The sequence below is a fragment of the Pinus tabuliformis genome, chromosome Q (genome assembly GCF_031772625.1).
Source record: "Pinus tabuliformis cultivar Carrire ecotype Pingquan chromosome Q, CPIR1, whole genome shotgun sequence".
Lineage (NCBI taxonomy): Eukaryota > Viridiplantae > Streptophyta > Pinopsida > Pinales > Pinaceae > Pinus > Pinus tabuliformis.
This window is the reverse complement of record NC_142296.1, coordinates 109,134,502-109,155,548: the sequence shown is the minus strand read 5'-3', so window position 1 is coordinate 109,155,548 and position 21,047 is coordinate 109,134,502. Positions and strand designations below refer to the sequence as shown.

The 21,047-nt window shown below is 41.1% G+C and overlaps 1 protein-coding gene and 1 pseudogene across 5 annotated transcripts in view; one reads left to right on the top strand and one right to left on the bottom strand.

Annotated features, from left to right (window-relative positions):
- LOC149218463 (uncharacterized) overlaps nucleotides 1-21,047 on the bottom strand; it is a 277,028-nt gene that overhangs the window by 165,323 nt on the left and 90,658 nt on the right. The gene's annotated exons all lie outside the window — the stretch shown is intronic.
- LOC149218464 (putative beta-1,4-xylosyltransferase IRX9L) lies at nucleotides 855-19,257 on the top strand (annotated as a pseudogene).

Genomic DNA, 21,047 nt, shown 5'->3' with positions numbered 1-21,047 from the left:
ATGGAGGAAAATTGTGACATATATTCTTGATTTTCTTGAATCAGCAATTTCAAAATATGAAGAATTTAAAGAAACAGCAGAGCAGAAGGATCAAGTTAATTTTCTACAATTCCTCAGAGTGAGGTTGGAAATATTAGCGTTAGAATTTTTCAAATGTGCAGAAATTTTATTGAATGATTATCCAGAATCAATCTCAAAGAAACAGGACTTGGGTTTTCTGATTGAAGTGGTTGAGCATTTTGTAAATCTAATTCAGAAAAATGCATTCAAGGACAAAACCCTTAGAGAATGTTTTTCTGGTCATGGAGAAATCAATAAAGAAGCATCAAAGTGCACAGAGAATTCTAGAGAGAGTGTGATTAACAATAAGAGACTTTTAATAGAAGCTCTTTGCTCCAGGAGAAGTGAATGTATACATTACTTAAAAGAAGAGTTAAGCGGTGAAAGAACACGCCTTAACCAGAATATTTTGGAAATTTGTTTGTCACGTGCCAAGGTGGTATTTTCAACTGTAACATCTTCTGGGAAGAGCTGCATGAACTTGGCAGCACCATTCGACTGTTTAATTATTAACGAGGCAGCCCAGCTTAAAGAAACCGAATCTACAATTGCACTACAAATTATGGGTGTAAAGGATGCATTTCTGATAGGAGATCCAAAGCAGCTACCTGCAACAGTAATTAGCAAGCTTGCAGAGAAAGTGAACTATGGAAGAAGCCTCTTTGAAAGATTGGAAGCACTTGGACATCCAGTCCATATTCTAAATATACAAATATCGAATGCATCCATCGATAAGTCTTTTTCCAAATAGGGAGTTTTATGAAAACCTTATCAAGAATGGCCCAAATGTTGAAATGGAGCCTTATGGCTATACCTATCTCACATCTGAAATGTATGGAGCATATGCATTTATTAACGTAAAAGATGGAAGAGAAGAGAAAGACGATGTTGGGAAGAGTAAGAAGAACATCATAGAGGCTGTTGTTGTCATGTATATACTATCCAAACTGTACAAAGTTTGTTCTTGCTCGGGCAATTCAATCAGCGTTGGTGTGGTATCACCTTACCGGGAGCAAGTTCGTTACTTGGACAGTAAGTTAACAACTAAAAAAAAAAAAAAAAAGATGAATGGAAGGACGTTCTTGATGTAGAGGTCAAATCAGTTGATGGGTTTCAAGGTGGTGAAAAAGATGTTGTAATAATTTCCACTGTTCGTACTGGGAAAAATATAGGCTTCCTTACTGACCGTAAGCGCACTAATGTGGCTTTAACACATGCAAGATTTTGTCTTTGGATCATTGGGCATGGGCCATCTCTTGTTGAAAGCAATTCTGTATGGGCAAAAATTATAAAGGATGCTATTTCAAGGAAGTGCTTTTTAGATGCTAGCATGGATCCGGAAATAGTGAAAGTAATAAGAAAAGCAAAGGCTGAATTGGACCAGCTAAAAGATTTGCTAAATTGACCTAGAGTGGTTGAAGGATATTCCACCTGATGAAGCAAACTGGCCTTTCCTGCCGATGATGATATGGACTCCTTGATGCTGTGAATTCCTTGATGATATGGACTTCCTGAGGATGATAATATGGACGAGATTAACTCCTTGAAGAGTTGAACGAAAAGGAGTTGACGTATTCTCTAGAGATAAGTACTTTCTTGAATATTTTGATATTATGCTGTTAATTATTATTAGTCTCTTGTAATTGTAAATTTTGCTTGGATGGATTCGTTTTTTTTCTATTATTTATGCTCCAGTAACAAACAAGTGGTAATGATGTTTATATTCTTACAAACTTCTAGATATTCATTTTTGATTAGTCATCCTCCTTCATAATTACTAGGGGACTCACTCCTCAACCTGTCTTCTTCTATCTTGCATTGAAACCACAAGTTGTTGAACGGTTAGAATCTGCTCTTGCCTTTTATAATCAATGGTGCTCTGTAATGATATATTCTTCACTGTTGGGTTGATGCAATTTAGGAACATCTTTAACAATTGTTTGAAGGCTAGTTCTGTTGTTACATGCCTACCTCATACATGAACAGAACCATCACATAAACCTTAAACCTCACACATTCTACTGCTGGTGCATTTGATTACAGTTAATACAGTCTTTTGTTATTGGCTCCTGTAGTTATTGTTCGGGACATTTCAATCTCTAAGATATTTTGCTGAGATGTGATGATAATTCTACTCTACTACAACCAAGTAGATATTCCTCCTTGATAATTGAGTTTGTATAAAGTTCCTCTATGAGACCTTTCTTCAAGTTCGTATGAAAACTTCTGTAGGTGTTTTCTTAATGGTTTACTTCAGAAAATATATATATACTGTGGACAAATAACATTCAATGAGGCCTCTAAAGAGTCACATATAATATCTTCCTTACTCAAAATTACCTCAGCTGTTATACATAATTTAGCCATATTATTATCACAATACCACAGTAAAAGATGTAGGATTCCCTCCTGTATATTCTCTTAGTTTCTAATAAATTTCTGAGTTTTGTGTGAAGGTTACAGTGATCTTTTTTTTTGCACATCAGTTGTTATCTGTTAGCTGTAGGTAAACAGTTTTCCACTATACTTCCAGTTAAATGATAACAGAACCAGCCAATTGAGCCCAAGCGGTTATATATACCATTCACAATTATTCAACAAGGAATACACTGCTATTAAACGCCATGTGATGAGGAACTAACTCAGAATTGCAAACAGCCATTAACTCATTCATATAGAGGCATGTAAATAACTGGTATAATGCATAGAACTTAAGTTCGGACCCTGGAATGTGCGCTGGCAAAAGATCTGGAAACAGTAGTTCACTTGGCATGAATATCAACTCCTTGGTAGTGAATCAGTCAATAGGATCGGATACTACGCAACATTCAGACCTAATTTAGCAAATAGATAAGTGATGAATACAACCTGAGCAAAGGTCCCATGAGCATAAATTCGACCTATAGGGCCAGGGTGTTGAAAGAGTACTACCATTTAAACATAGAGCAGTGTTCGGTGTATTATTGTTAAAGGAAATGTTGAGTACAAAATATGTTCCCAAAATGTGTTGCATACCATACTTTGAGCTAGGTATTTCAAACAATTTATACATAAAAGAACACAACAAATAACAGTATTGTTAAAAATAAGGAATTGAGATTTGTCTTTACTAATGACTGTCGGTATGATGCATTTTGTTACCAAGTAAGACAATAACCCAGTTAGTTGTTACTGGAACAAACACATACAGATCAATGAATGTTTGAAACATAACGATATGTGCTCGTAAGATCAAATATCAAGTGTCAGTTAGCAATCTAAAGTCATAAGTTTTATGCACAAACAATACACGAAAGGATGATTATATTTTAAGAAAGCCAATGACATGAATAGATTATGGCAAAGTATGTTATACTTTTGATAACATGTATGAAATATACATAAACTATGTGTTTTTGAAAATATTAATGCACATGTTATAAATGCATGGACAAGTGTTTATGATTGCAGATCAAATCCATTACTGAAATGACCACGTGATGACAGAAACTTCAGAACAATTAAGGCTCAAAGAGATTCCATGATAGGGTATTAACCCTGATTCTACTGGGAGGGGTGGAGGTGTTGCCCACCGTTTATCCTTCGAACCCTGGGGTCATGGGAGGACTGTGCGAGTCACGCTCCCCTAGACGTGTGATGATGACTGCCAGATGCCTACTAGGGATCAGGGCGGTATAGCCAACGCTGTCACCCTTGGAGTTTATGAATGGTAAGGTCAGTATAACTGACACCATGGCATACTCCGGTAGAGGACGGATAAGATGGGCACGGAAGAGATTAGGAAGGATAGGATGATGTAGTGATAGCCTGGGGGGGGGGCTGATGAAGTAAAACATGATCATTAAAGTTATAGACCTAAAAATATTCAAAACACCAATTTTATAGCGGCCTCACATTAAGTAAGAGTTTAACCTCAATACACAATCCGATCAAGAATGTACTAATCACTATTATAAGTATTGAACTCTAACTTCGGGACGAAGTTTTCTGAAGGAGGGGTGTATGTAATGGCCCATCATTAATATAGAGAGCACGAGAATATTAGCATGCATACGATGCATGCATATGATAGCTACATATGCATGTATCGCATGCACTGCACTAGTAGCTATATTCTAAATTACTTAAAATATTAAATATCCTGACACTCCTTCATATAGAAAAGTCGCATTCAGCCATTAGCACATATTACTTAATGCCTCATGATTAATGAGCGATTACCAATGATATTAAGTTTAAAAGTATAAAGTAAAAGGGTTATAAAGAAAATAAATGTAAAGAATTATGTAAATTCTTAAAAATCAGGTTATATAATTATCTATTTGAGCAATTTTTAAATAAAGTATGTGAATGAATTATTAAAGAGATAAATTAAATCAAAATAAAGCCCCTATGTATGAACTTAAGAGTTTTTAATTAAACATATAAAAATCTTAATCAAAGTGAAATGGCACATGTCAAAATATCCTTAAGAAAAGATACGACTCTGCATGTTGAGAGGTGTCGTTGAGAAGGGAAGCGGTGGGCTCATAGGTGGAGAGAGCAACCACCGCTAATAAATGGTACATAAGGAGAGGCCGAAAGGAAGGAGGGGGGTCCGTGTTCTTTGCCTGAGAGGCTATTTGCTGTGAGTGGGAAAAACTGATTCGAGTGCGGTTGGAGGAGGAAGGAGAAATTTATACATACTGGTTATGAGCCTTGCTTGTTTTGGAAGTTTCTGGGCACGGGGGAACGGTATGCATCGGTTGAGAAGCATACTGGATCGAATATCTAGGTATATTCGGTTTGGCTGGGTGGTTTTGGTCATTCGGTAATGAGAGCGCTGGAGCAGTTCTGAAGCACCCTCACCGCAACAGCCGTAGCAGGCCAGGTAAGTACTTCATCAAATCAATAATACCATTTCAAACAGTTCAGTAATCTTTACAGTTTCACAGTTCAGTAATCTTTACAGTTTCACAGTTCAGTAATTTTTATAGTTTTACAGTTCCGGTAATGACTCTTTAACTTAGCACAGTCATTACAGTAGAAGAGCAAGAAATGCCCATGCCTAAAGGTCCTCCTGCTGCCTTTTCTTCTCATGCTAAGAAAAGAAATAATTCTGGGACTAAATTAAAAGGAAAGGCTGGACCTAAGGGTGGAAGACAAGGATGATGTTACATCTGCGATAAAGCAAGTCACTATGCAAGGGAGTGCCCTGATAGAAATGACTCACACCGGGACGATGATCAAAATCCCTCTGATGGCAATCAAAGGAATGACAAATTCATAGCAAAGGTAAGAGGAGAGCTGGGAATCAAGGAAGAGGACAACCATTCAAGAAGGCTAGAAATTCCAGGATGTATTAAATGCACCTTACCTCAAAAAGAACCTAGTGTCCATCTCGGCGATAGAAGACAAAGGCTACAAGGTAACCTTCAGCGATGGCAAGGTACGTATATGGAAAAATAATGTTAAAAATGCCTTTACTCTTGGGTTTCGTATTGATTCATTATATTAGGTCGATGGAAGTCTGCTAGGTGTCATGTCTTATGACACATCTCTTCAGTCTGAACTTTGGCATCAAAGGTTTGCCCCCCTTCATTATAAAGCTCTACTCGGTGTAAGACAAATGGTGACAGAGATGCCCAAATTCTGAGTAGAGAAAGAAGGTGTATGTCCAGGATGTCCCGAAGGAAAGCTCAAAAGGGGACCATTCCCCTCAAGCCTAAGCAAGACCTCCGATATATTACAGTTGGTTCACTCAGGCATACCTAAGGTTGGCATTAAGAGGGGGACTACTACAGCACATACTCCAGAGCAGAATGGTGTGGCACCGTACAATTGTGGAAGTTGTCTCTATGGGCAGATGATGTAACAATTCCTGATGTGGAAGAACCCATAGATCCTATTTATCCACCTGAGCCTTCCTCTTCTAGGAAGAGGCCTTCATGGCTTAGGAGGATACTTGATGATGCTGAAGGACATGCTGCACCCCGAGGAACCTTTCGTAAAAGTAAGAAACCTAATAGGTATCAGGGATACTGACCATCATGAGCATGATCATACAAAATAAGCCTTCATCATTCTCAGACACCGTCAAGCATCAAGTATGGAAGGATGCTATGACCGAAGAATATGAGTCTATTATGAAGAATGATGTCTGGGAAGTAGTTCCCAGACCCCAGGACAAGACAGTTGTTACTTCTAAATGGCTTTACAAGATAAAGCATGCAGCAGATAGAAGTACGGAAAAGTATCAGGCTCTTTTTGTTGCTTGTGGTTTCTCCCAGAAAGAAGGTATAGACTATGATGAGATATTTGCACCTGTTGCCAGAGATACGACCATCCGCTCGATCATAGCCCTTGTTGCTTCACAAAGATGGAACCTACATCAGATGGATGTCAAGACCGCGTTCTTGCACGGCTAGATCAGAGAAGAGGTCTACGTGGAGCAACCCGAAGGATTTGAGATTTATGATCGAAAATCTCATGTATGCAAGTTGAAGAAGGCTCTCTATGGGTTGAAGCAAGCACCCCGAGCATTGTATGAGAGGATCGACAGCTACTTGATGAAGCTGGGATTCACTAGGAGTGAAACCGATCCTAACCTTTACTTTAAGGTTGAAGATGACAAGCCTCTCATACTAAGTGTTGTATGTGTATGACCTCTTTCTAACAAGTGCATACCCTCTCATCCACAAATGTAAGAGAGAGTTGGCTTCTGAATTTGAAATGAAGGACCTAGGACTGATGCACTATTTCCTAGGACTTGAAGTGTGGCAGAAGCCAAGGGAAATTTTCCTATCTCAAGGAAAATATGTGGTGAAGATTCTGAAAATATTTGGTATGGTGAACTGCAAACCTGTGACTATCTCAAGGATCTTAAATTTTAGAAGTTATATGGTAGTGATGTCGGACGAAATTTGTGAAATGCCTCTGAGTTTCAAAAACTCATTCGCATTGATGTTCTTGGTGAACCTCCGTCTGAACATGTTTTGCAGTTAACATTGTGAGCTCATATTTGGTTGAGCCTCACTAGATTGGTGCCAAGAATCTTTTGAGATGTCTTCAGGACACAAATTCTCATGGATTGAGATACACTGTCGGAAATATGAAACTGCATGATTATTTGAATGTTGATTAGGCAAGTAGTGTGGAGGATCACTGGAGCACTTTTTAGTGTAGTTTCTCTTTAGACTCTGCTTCGATATAATGAATGAGCAGGAAGTAGAATTCGGTTGCCATAAGCACCGCCGAGACCGAATACATATCTACGAGTATGATCTCGTATGAAGCTACCTGGTTGGGGAAATTCTTCAGTGAGTTGTTTGAACACATACCACTCTGATTCTCTGTAACAACCAGAGGTGGGATTCGATTATTGAGGAATCTCGTATTCGTCGATCGCTCCAGCAGATAGACATCATCTGGGATATGGTAAGTCGATGAGCAAGGAGGCTCCATCGCATTAAGATGATGTACAGGTCGATGCACCTTGCCAAAGCCCCGAGGAAAGATCTAATCTATGATTTTCCCAAACGACTTGGAGTCGTCAAAAAACCCTTGTACAAGGATCCTGCATGTCGCATACATTGAGCTCTGGGAGCTCTGACGACTTGCGGTTCTTACTGGAGCAACATACGGCCACAAGGTGACTCACCCTTCCCTGGTGGTGTGCACTGGAACAAGATGATTCGCTCTCTTATGGGACAAGATGATTCGCTCTCTTGTGGAACAGGATGATTCGCTCTCCTATGTAGCAGGATGATTAATTCTCTTGTGAGGCCTGGATTGATGTGTTCTCCATGGCGATTGTAGCAGGATTGATGTGTTCTCCTATGAGGCCTGGATTGATGTGTTCTCCATGGCGATTGTAGCAGGACTGATGTGTTCTCCTGTGAGGCCTCGATTGATGTGTTCTCCATGGCGATTGTAGCAGGATTTATGTGTTCCCCTGTGAGGCCTGGATTGATGTGTTCTCCATGGCGATTGTAGCAGGATTGATGTGTTCTCCTGTGAGGCCTGGATTGATGTGTTCTCCATGGCGATTGTAACAGGATTGATGTGTTCCCCTGTGAGGCCTGGATTGATGTGTTCTCCATGGTGATTGTAGCAGGATTGATGTGTTCTCCTATGAGGCCTGGATTGATGTGTTCTCCATGGCGATTGTAGCAGGATTGATGTGTTCTCTTGTGAGGACAAGATTGATTAAGTTCTCCTGTTGAGGCATCCTACCCATGCAGTCTAGGAGTCATGGGAAGTACCTCTCATCTGATCAATGAGCAGGGAAATGAAGTTAGGGACCATAGTAGTACCGATGGGCGCATCGTTGTATCTACCGTACTCCCTGCGCTAGGATGACCTCCATTGATCTGGGATCAATGATACTGGTCTGGGACCAGTGGTAGGAGTTGTACCATACTATGACGCTGACTTCGAGTCAGTTGAGACTGGTATGGGACCAGTGGTACATACTCTGAGATTGACTTCGTGTCAGTGCAGTACTGGTCTGGGACCAGTGAGAGTGGTACATACTATGACGCTGACTTCAGGTCGATTAAGACTGGTTTGGGACCAATGGTACACTCTCTGAGACTACGATACTGGTATGGGACCAGTGGTAGGAGTGGTAGTTACTATGAAGCTGACTTCGGGTCGGTTGAAACTTGAGACTGGTCTAGGACCAGTGGTACGCACTCTGAGATTGACTTTGAGTCAATGGAGGATGATACTGGTTTGAGACCAGTGGAGTTGTACTCACTATGACGTTGACTTCGGTTCGGTTGACACTGGTCTGGGACCAATGGTACATACTCTGAGATTGACTTTGATTCAGTATGATACATCCTTGATCATTTCTTCTTCATAATTCGGACAAAAGCAGAGCAGAACAGAACAATGCAAGAGCAGAGCAGAATAGAGCAAAGCAACACAGATTAGTACAGGGCAGATCAAGACAAAGAAAAAAAGGCAGAATAGAGCAGAGCAGGACAAGGGTCAGGCTGTACAGGGTAGTGCATTTGATGGATAATAACGAACGATAGATAGATTGCAGATGAAGTTCTCCCTAGTTGAGAGGGAGTGTTAAAATTGGCAACTAGAGCAAAACTTCATGTGGGTCATCTTATTCATGGCTGATAATATTTTTATTAGATTCCTCTCGTCGAGAGGTGTAAGATTGATATAAAGATCATCCGATTCTGATAAGTATTCATGGAGATATGAATTTATTTTGATTATGGAATTAATATCAAGCCAAGCTACAACTCATGTAGGCTCAGAAGCCCAACAGTCACATCTATTCAAACACCAATGTTATGTATAAATACAGGAGGACTTTCCCTCATTTGGACTCACACATCTCATCACATCTCTCTCTCTCTACTGCACAGAAAAGAGTCTCTTCTCTACTGCACAGAAAAGGGTCTCTCCCTCACACATGTGAAGCCGAAAGCTGTTGAAACTGAAGCTGCAACTGCAGAAGTAAAGATTGACCTGCGTGGACTAGAAGATCTCATCTGAACTGCGTTGTAGGTTCATTTAAACCTCCTTTGAAAGCCGCAACTTTTGGTGGTGGAATCAAGTCAATCCGACAGATGGTTTGCAAGATATCGACTGCCCTAGTTTGAAGGAAGCTGCTGAAACTGAAGCTACAACTGCAAAAGTAAAGATTGACCTGCGTGGACTAGAAGATCTCCTCATCTGAACTGCATTGTAGGTTCATCTGAACCTCCTCTGAAAGCCGCAACTTTTGGTGGTGGAATCAAGTCAATCCGATGGACGGTTTGCAAGATATCAACTGCCCTAGTTTGAAGGAAGCCGCTGAAACTGAAGCTGCAACTGCAGAAGTAAAGATTGACCTGTGTGGACTAGAAGATCTCCTCATTTGAACTGCACTGTAGGTTCATCTAAACCTCCTCTAAAAGCCGCAACTTTTGGTGGTGGAATCAAGTCAATCCGACGGACGGTTTGCAAGATATCGACTGCCCTAGTTTGAAGGAAGCTGCTAAAACTGAAGCTGCAACTGCAGAAGTAAAGATTGACCTGCGTGGACTAGAAAATCTCCTCATCTGAACTACGTTGTAGGTTCATCTGAACCTCCTCTGAAAGCCACAACTTTTGGTGGTGGAATCAAGCCGATCCGACGGTCGGTTTGTGAGATATCGTCTGCCCTAATTTGATGATAAAGTCGTTAATGCTGATGTTGGTGATCTAGGGTTTGTTACTACTGATACGAATCAAATTTATTGTACTATTTCTCTCTGCTGAATTATTGAAGATAAAAAAAGATTTGATCAAAGGGTTTCCCCACACATTGTGGGGTTTGTCCCTGGCTAGCCGCCACATCTTGTGTCTCTTGTCTTGGCTTGTTTTCTATCGATCGTTTAATGTTCTATCTACACTTTACTTTATGTACATGTGATTGTTAATCTGTGGAATATAATAAGAAAAAGAAGTAAATTGTTATAAGCATAGAACATACCATAACTTAACAGGATGACCACAAACACTGGTATGCTCAGTGAAGTTCCCGAAACTCTTCCAAATCTGGCAAGAAGTTGAAATCCTTTGTTGGAGGAAGTGTCCCTAATGCTTTGGAGAGGGAGACCTTCAACCTGGAAAAGGGAGGTCTACAACTTGCGGTGGTTTAAGGATGACCACCAACTCTGGAATGTTTAACGCAATTCCTGGAACTCTTCCAGAACTGGCAAGAAGCTGAAGTCTTCTTCTAGAGGAACTGTCCCCAATTCTTTGAAGAGGGAGAAGCTCAACCTGAAAAGGGAGGTCTCAACCCTGCATAGATGGTTTAAGGATGACCAACAACCAAAGGCATGCTCAAGGGCATCTTTGTCTCTGGCTACAACTCTGAATCTGGTATTGCAAGTTGTGGCTTAGGCTCACTTGAACTTCTGTGTCTCTGGCTACAATCCTGAATTAGGCAGCAAGTTCAGGTTGTGGCTCAGGCTCGCTTGATGTGGCTTTGAAGCTTGTATATGGCCATCACTTCCTCCCTGTCAGATACAAGGTGAGATGATGGAGAAAACTCAATTGCAAGACTTTTCAATACTCTAGAAGAAATTCTGACATATGATTAAAATATCTTCTTGGTTGTTGAAGCCAATTACCAAGAAGCGATCCATCCAAGGTGAATCTTTGTTCTTGCAAGAGGTTTGTTTTTGAAGCATCTATTCGAAGAATGAGTGGTTTTATGACTGTACTCACATGGATGAAGATCAAAATAGTGATCTTTCATATGGTCAACTTGGTCACAAGGTTGGCATTTGACAACTTTTGGCTGTGAATGTGGAGGAGTAGAATCTGGAACAAGTGAAGGTGAGTTGTCATAAAGAAATTCGGCACTCTGAAATTTAATGGGCTTTAAATAATCTGGAATATGAAAAGATGCCTCCTTATCATATCCAAGCCCTGTTTTGTGCTTGTTACTGACAAGCTCTTCCCAAGGTTTGATGATTGGCTTGGGAAGTGCAGGTTGAAATTATGCTTCTTTTTGCAAATCTACTCCTTCATTGGGTACGTGTTAAGTTATGGTATGTTCTATGCTCAGAGTAGTTTACTTATCTTTTAGATTATTATCCACAGATTAGCAATCACATGTACATTAAGTAAAGTGCAGATAGAACATTTAAACGATCAACAGAAAACAAGCCAAGACAAGAGACACAAGAGGTGGTGGCTAGCGAGGGACAAACCCCAATATGGGGAAACCCTTTGATCAAATCTTCTTTTATCTTCAATAATTCAGTAGAGAGAAATAGTACAAAGATCTGATTTATATCAGCAGCAACAAACCCTAGATCAAACTCGTCAAGTCTCCATCGGTGAGTCGTTCACCGTGCACCAGTCCAAGACTTCGCCGTGCACCAGTCCAAGACTTCGTCGTGCACCAGTCCAAGATTTCGCCACGCACCAATTCAAGATTTCGCCGCGCACCAGTCCAAGACTTCGCCGTGCACCAGTCCAAGATTTCGCTACGCACCAGTCCAAGATTTCGCTGCGCACCAGTCCAAGACTTCGAACGACCTGTTTTGGCTCGGGTGAGTGAGAGCCTTTCTGCACAAGAGAGAGAAGAGACTCTTTTTATGCGCAAGGGAGAGAGAGATATGATGAGAAGTGAGTGACCAAATGAGGAGGAGTCATCCTGTATTTATATCCAAACGTTGAAGGTGAATAGATGTGTCTGTTAGGCGTCTAAGCCTACATAAGTTGCTGGCCGACTTTGATAATTTGTCAATAATCAAAATAAATTCATATCTCCATAAATACTTATCGAAATCAGATGATCTTTAGATCAATCCTACACCTCTCGACAAGAGGAATCTAGGAAAAATATTATCAGCCATGAATAAGGTGAACCACATGGAGTTTGGCCCTAGTTGCCAATTTTAACACTCCCTCTCAACTAGGGAGAACTCCATCTGCAATTCATCTGACCGTCGCTACTATTCATCCATCAAGTGCACTGCCTTGCACAGCTTGACCCCTACTCTGCTTTGTTCTGTTCTGCTCTACTTGAACTATGAAGAAGAAGAAGTGATCGAGGATGTCTCATACCATCGTCCACTGACCTGAAGTCAGTCTGGAGTGTGTACCACTTTCACTGGTCCCAAACCAGTCCTCTACTGATCCGAAGTCAGTTTCATAGGGTGTAACACTCTCACTAGTCCCAAACCTGTATCATTGATCCCAGACCAATGGAGGTCATCCTAGCATAGGGAGTACGGTAGATACAATGATGCGTCCATCGATAGAACTACTATGGTCCCTATCCTCATTTCCTTGCTCATTGATCAAATGAGAGGTACTTCCCATCAATCCCAGACTGCATGGGTAAAATGCCTCGAGGAGAACCAATCATCCTGTCCACAGGAGAACGAATCATCCTGTCCAGTGGATGCCACGGAGAACTAATCATCCTAGCCTACAGGAGAACGAATCATCCTGTTCCACAATCGCCATGGAGAACAAATCATGTTGGCCCATAGGAGAACTAATCATCCTGTTCCATAGTCGCTATGGGGTGTTAGGGGAAGGTTGAACCTTTTACCCTGTACAAAGTGCACCAACAGGGGACGGTGAGTTACCCTGTGGTCATATGTTGCTCCAAGAAGTACCCCGTGCCCCCCTTGGAGCTCCCAGAGCTAAGTACATCATACTTGACCCTCAAAAGAGGGTCTCTGAACGACTCCAAGTCGTTCTCGGACAGTCAGAAATTTGACCTTTCCTAGGGGCTTTGTCAAAATGTTGGCGACCTGTTCATCTGTACCGATATGTTGGAGCATTATAGCTTCCCACTGCACCATGTCACGAATATAGTGGTACCTGATATCGATATGCTTGGAGCGATCATGGAATATGGGATTCTCTGATAAACGAATCCCGCTATGGTTGTCACATAGGATCACGGTGGTATCCAATGTAAATCCAAACAGCTCACTGAAGAGCTTTCGTAACCAGACTGCCTCACAGGAGGCCATGCTAGCAGCAATACTGCCTCATAGGAGGCCATGCTAGCAGCAATATACTCTGCCTCGGCAGTGCTCAAAGCCACAGACTTCTGCTTCCTGCTCATTCAGGGTATCGAAGCAGATCCCAAGGAGAAACAACACCCGGAAGTGCTCTTACGATCCATCACATTGCCTGCCCAATCAGCATCAGTATATCCAAGTAGTCTCACATTTCCGACAGTGTATCTTAACCCATGAGAGATTGTGCCTCGAAGATATCTCAAAAGAGTCTTGGCACCAATCCAGTGAGGCTCAACCAAATATGAGCTCACCATGCTAACTGCAAAACATATGTCTGGAGGGAAGTTCACCAAGAACATCAACGCGAATGAGTTTATGAAACTCAGAGGCATTTCCCAAATCTGGTCCGACATCACTACCATATAACTTCTAAAAGTTAAGATCCTCGAGGTAGTCATAGGCTTGCAGTTTATCATTCCACATCCGGAATCCAACTCCCTCTTACTTCTGCAAATGAGAGGGTCTGCACCTGTCAGAAATAGGTCATCCTCATAAGGTGCCGGTATGAGAGATCTATCATCCACAACCTTCGGGTAATGGTTTGGATCGGGTTCACTCCTAGTGAATCTCAACTTCATCAGACAGCTATCAATCTTCTCATACTATGCCCGGGGTGTTTTACTTCAAGCCATAGAGGGCTTTCTTCCACCTGTATACATGAGATTCCCGATCATGAATCTCAAATTCCTCGAGTTGTTCCATATAGACCTCTTCTTTGATCGAACCATGTAGGAACGCAGTCTTGACATCCATTTGATGTAGGTTCCATCCTTGCGAAATAGCAAGGGCTATGATCGAATGGATGGAGGTATATCGGGCAACAGGTGCAAATATCTCGTCATAGTCTATACCTTCCTTCTGGGAGAAGCCACGAGCGATAAAACGAGCCTTATACTTTTCTGCACTTTCATCAACTGCATGCTTTATCTTGTAAAGCCATTTTGAAGTGACAACTGCCTTGTCCTGGGGTCTGGGGACTACATCCCAAACATCGTTCTTCATAATAGACTCATATTCTTTGGTCATAGCATCCTCCCATACTTGATGCTTGACAACAAATGATGAAGGCTCATTTTGGATGATCGTGCTCATGATGGTCAAGTATCCCTGATACCTGTTCTGTTTCTTACTTTCACGGAAGGTTCCTCGGGGTGTTGTGTGTCCTTCAGCGTCATCAAGTGTCCCCCTAAGCCATGAAGGCCTCTTCCTTGAAGAGGAGGGCTCAGGCGAAGGAGGATCAATAGGATCTAGGGGTTCTTCCACATCGGGCATTGTCTCCTCTTCTTTTTCTTTCGGTTCCCTGGTGTCAGCTTCTTGAGTGTTCCTCAAAGTAGGAAGATTGTCCACCTTGCTAAGGGCCATATCTTCGTCAAAGGTGACATCATGACTAATCTCGACTTCCCTTTGACCAGCTACATAGATTCTATAGCCCTTAGTATTTTCACTATAACCCACAAAGATTCCTTTCTTTCTAGATGCACCCAATTTATTCCTTTTCTCTTTCGGCACATGAAAATATACCGGGCTTCCAAAAATTCTAAAATGAGATACATCAGGTTTCTTACCGGTGAACATTTCTTCAGGAGTTTTGGAACCCAATGCTTGATGAGGGCATTGGTTTTGTACATATATAGCGGTGTTCGCAACTTCGGCCCATAGAAACTTCAGAAGTCTTTGATCATGGAGCATAGCACCGACAGCTTCCACGATCATACGGTTCTTCCTTTCCGCCACACCATTCTGCTCAGAAGTATAGGGTGTAGTGGTCTCCCTCTTAATGCCAGCCTCTTTGCAAAAGTCATGAAACTCATTGGATTCATATTCAGTCCCATTATCAGTTCTTAGGATCTTGATCTTCTTTTCGATTTGATTCTCGATCAAGGCTTTGAAGTGTCAAAACCAGGAGAACACTTCATCCTTCTTTTTCAAGAAATATATCCAAGTCTTGTGAGAATAATCATCTGTAAAAGTGAGGTAATATAAATATCCTCCCAAAGAGTTCACAGGTATCATATCGGATATGTCTGAGTGAACCAACTGCAATATATCGGAGGTCTTGCTTTGGCTTGAGGGGAATGGTCCCCTTTTGAGCTTCCCTTCGGCACATCCTGGACATACACCTTCTTGCTCTAATTTGAACTCGGGCATCCCAGTTACCATTTTTCTTACATCAGGTAGAGCTTTATAATGAAGGTGAGCAAACCTCCAATGCCATAATTCGGACTGAAGAGATGTGTCACAAGTCATGACACCCAACGGACTTCCTCCGACCTGATATAATGAATCAACTCGAAACCCAAAAGTAAAAGCATCTTTAAAGTTCTTTTTCCATACACGTACCTTGCCATCGCTAAAATCCACCTTGTAGCCTTTGTCTTCCATTGCCGAAATGGACACCAGGTTCTTTTTTAGATCAGGTACATATAATACATCTTGTAGGTGGATGGTATTACCCTGATTTAGTTGAAGAGTGACATTTCCTATGCCTTTCACGGGATATTTTGAATTGTCTCCAAGAACAATTTCCAGGTTGGTTTCTTTCTCTACCAGAATATAGAGAGCTTCTTTGTAACCAGTGAAGTGCCTTGAGGCACCACTATCAATAAGCCAATTTCCCAGCGAGTCCGGGGGAGCAGTAGTAGACAGAGCAGCTGGTAGATAATATTCATCTTGCTTATTGTCAACAGTGTTAGATTCATACCTGGAATTTCTTGCCTTCTTGAATGGTTGTCCTCTTCCTTGATTTCCGACATTTCTTTTACCTCTGCCATTTGACTTGCCATTCCTTTGATTGCTTTGAGAGGGATTTTGATCATCGTCCCGGTGTGAGTCCCTTTTATCAGGCACTCCCTTGCATAGTGACCCATTTTATTGCAATAGTAACATCGTCCTTTTCTTCCACCCTTTGGTCCATTTGTTCCTAGCAGCAGCGGATGCATTTGATGGAGGCTCAACAATTCCGCCTCTCACATGGTCCAACACTTCCTGTTCTTCTAATGTTAGATCAAGAGACATCTTCCATCCGTGATAGTCAGACTTCTCACGGAGTTTGTCTTCAGCAGGGAAGTGTGTTGAGGACCCCATGATTTCTTTCAGATAGCCTTGCCAACCTTCTCTTCAGTGATTGCTCTTGCTCTTGCTTGGGCTTTGTCTTCACCTCAGCTCCGATACCATGTTAAGTTATGGTATGTTCTATGCTTAGAGCAGTTTACTTATCTTTCTTATTATTATCCACAGATTAGCAATCACATGTACATTAAGTAAAGTGCAGATAGAACATTTAAACGATCAACAGAAAACAAGCCAAGACAAGAGACACAAGATGTGGTGGCTAGCCAGGGACAAACCCCAATATGGGGAAACCCTTTGATCAAATCTTCTTTTATCTTCAATAATTCAGCAGAGAGAAATAGTACAAAGATCTGATTTATATCAGCAGCAACAAACCCTAGATCAGCCCTAAACTAGGGCAGCAAACCCTAGATCGAACTTGTCAAGTCTCCACCGGTGAGTCGTTCACCGTGCACTAGTCCAAGACTTCGTCGTGCACCAGTCCAAGATTTTGCCGCGCACCGGTCCAAGATTTCACTACGCACCAGTCCAAGACTTCGTTGCGCACCAGTCCAAGATTTCGCCGTGCACCAGTCCAAGACTTCGCCGTGCACCAGTCCAAGACTTCGCCGCGCACCAGTCCAAGACTTCAAACGACCTGTTTCGACTTGGGTGAGTGAGAGAGCCTTTCTGCGCAGGAGAGAGAAGAGACTCTTTTTCTGCGCAAAAGAGAGAGAGATATGATGAGAAGTGAGTGACCAAATGAGGAGTCATCCTGTATTTATATCCAAACGTTGAAGGTGAATAGATGTGTATGTTGGGCGTCTGAGCCTACATAAGTTGCTGGCCGACTTTGATAATTTGTCAATAATCAAAATAAATTCATATCTCCATAAATACTTATCGGAATCGGATGATCTTTAGATCAATCCTACACCTCTGGATGAGAGGAATCTAGGAAAAATATTATCAGCCATAAATAAGGTGACCCACATGGAGTTTGGCCCTAGTTGCCAATTTTAACAGTACGAGATCAATATTATTGATTTTCTGCTGATGGGAGTTTGTCTCAATGTTCTGAACAAAAGCAGGTTCAGAATGATGACTCCACTGTTGTAATTCTACTTGTTGAAGCTGAGATTCAAGCTCCAAAAAATCTATTTTATTTTGTGCATTTTGTAGACAAGTCTGAATGTCCGAAAGAGAGGCTTTGCTAATTTTGACTGTGCCTCACCAGTGGACCTGATTAGAGTTTTCAGTAACTCTAATAAGACATGAATTTTCGCCATTATTCAACCAACTCAGGTCAACAAATGACCACAAATGTACTTGTAAGGGTAGATAGCTAGCAACTTACAATTTTTAAAATGTTGCTACACAAACTTCTACAATGAATTGGTTATATGTTCTGCAATGAATTGGTTAGATATACATATAAGGCTCAAGAACTATGGCATATAACATCAATCAAATGGCTCTGACCACACCATATACAATCCCCGGCTCTGAGAAATACTTATATGCACATTCCAACGCATACGCATTCAATGCATAGGCAATTTGGAATACAACATTTAATTAACGGAACACCACAGTTCAAGGTCTTCAACGCACAGTTTTAATTGAATTCACCATTCCAAACTGTTATATTCCTTTTACCAGTGTACATAACCATATGACTCACGCATGCAATACAATGCAGAGGGACCGACCTTCAATGCACTTCAAACACAAATTACTTGCAGGAATTAGAGCTGTTACGCATAGAGATGAACTGACCAACTTATACCACGACCATGCCAACCATACGCAACTACACCATAGGCGTCTTTTGTTATCTCTTCAATCAGCGTTCTTCCTATTTCTGTTGTGATGTCATTGGTTCGGGCCTTTTTAATTGGAGTTTACCCAACAAAAGCTTTGCGCTCATCAGAGAGATCTAAGATAAAACTGTAGGTTTGGAAGAGACCATTGCTTTCGCTGCACCAAGACCATTGCTTCATTTTTTGCTTTGTTTTGTTCTTGGATTTCTGATCAGATTCACCCTCTTTAGAATGGAGAAAAAATCTTGCGTCTAAACCCCAAGGGTTTGCAGTCAAGCTAAAATCGATACCAATAAATGCTGAGCAAGATTTCAGTCAAGTTGGAAATAGAGGAAGGACTATTGAAACTATAAAGATGGAGAGAACAAGGAATTTGGGATTAAAGGTTTAGTAGGAGAAAGAGGCTGAAGTATTAGGTGTTCGTGGTGAGAAGATGGATCCCTTGGTTGGATTATCTCCAGTTAAGATCTTAGATTTTGTGCCTCGCAAACTTCGTATTGTTGTGAATCCATCATATAACCATGCCTTTGAATCGTTTGGCTCATACTCTAAGGTTTGTTCCACCACCTCTTCTTTGGATTGTTGTTGAGATACCCGCTCAAAGAATGGAAACAACATAATTGTTGAAGAATACAAGGGTAATGTATAGGCACCTTGTTTGTGAGAAGAATGTCACTAATATTAAAGACCGTGGCTTCCATCAACAGAACACCGCTCTTGCCCACATAAAGCAACATCAGCTTGACGACATTGTATATTTCGGAAATGATGACAATGTGTACACACTCCTACAATGAACCTGGTTTCTCAGAACCAAGGTAACTGATACGATGAGTAGAAAGGAGACCAAGCGTCACAATTAGCGAAGAATATGAAAGATAATATACCACTTTTATAAACTCTTTCCACACAGTTTTAAGCCACGCAAAGCAAATTTAATACAACCATCAATATGACAACTCTTCTCGCTGAGAGCTCCCTTTCTCGCCGAGAGCTCTATTGAAACAACACTCCCTTTCTCACCAAGAGCTCCATTCCAACGCCGTTAAATAACACAACCATTGATTAATATGTTCGAGTGACACAACCAAAGATTTTTGACTTTCACAAGAACTGCATCAACGCAATTCTCAGGACTTCAAATAAAATCGTAGAATATACACTAGGAGCATGGATTTGGAATTAGCGCACAGCTAAAATGCAGAGGTAACGTTTGAATGAGGAATGGAGAAAGAGCGCACAACTTCCATTTGTTTGCAGGAACGGGTCTGAGCGAGAGCATGAAACTAACAAAGCGCGTTAGAGCGTTGCATTGGTAGAGAAGGATGGGTCTTACAATATTCCTCTTTGCAGTTGCAAGGGTTGGTCTTTTCACAACAGAGGAATGGAAAAACTGCCAGAGGTAACAACTTCTATTTTAACAAACACTCAGAATGGCATAAAATCCACAAGGAGGAAAGCATTGGTTTACAAAGGCCACACATCATGGCTCTAATACCATGTTAGACACAACCAAGGCGAAGACAAAGATATGAAGGATAAGCATTGAATGCATTATTATTCACAATGATACATATTTATACAAGTCTAGTGACCCTTGGTTTCATATTCCAAGTGGTCTCTTGGACTCCCTTTGACTGTTCAACGTCCACACCAACCCTTAGAGGATTAGGTGTCCGACAATATCTCATGGATCTCCGTTGTTGGCATCGTATGTATTTCTGTTGGCATCGTATCTCAGTTGGCATCATATGTATTTTTGTTGGCATCGTATGCATTTCTATTGGCATTGTATCTCAGTTGGCATCGTATGCATTTTTGTTGGCATCGTATGCATTTCTATTGGCATCGTATCTCAGTTGGCATCGTATGCATTTTTGTTGGAATCATATTATATGGATCTCTGTTGGTAGCTCAGTTTTATGTAGTCTCAGCAGTGGCATGTGTATGCGGCTCAGTAATGATCACAGGTATATATATATCACTTTTGCATTATATAGCAGCATTGGCAATGTATGTGTATATATATAAGTATATGCAGGGTATCCATGGCATTTATGTCAAGTACAAGTATGGCATTTTCGTATAGTATTCGCAAGGCACTCTTGGTATCATAATTCAATTATGTATATAGGGCTTCATTGGCATCACAGTATGTATGGTGATAGAGGGAAATATGTCTCAAGTATGATCCCATGTATTCTGTCGCAGTGGCATCTATGAGAAACCCTAATCATAATATATGCAGAGATGAGACAATGTTGGTATAGCCCAACATATTGATTTGGCATTATGTACAACATAGTAGCAGTATGGTTAATCTTGACACTTTGGAGGTATGGTTAGTTTTGGCAATGAAACTTGTTCACAAACATTGTTGTGAACAAGTCATGATACTTGTACTTTGTACCTCTCTGTTGAACTAACGATGACAATCTAATAGAAGGGTTTTCCCCCTTTTGGGGGTTTTCCCTGGTCTCTGACCAAAATCATGGTGTCCCTTGTTCATGCTTTTCTTCTTATATTATTTATGTTTCGCTACTATAATGATGTCATTGTTCTTTCTCCATAATTGTTAGTGATGTTT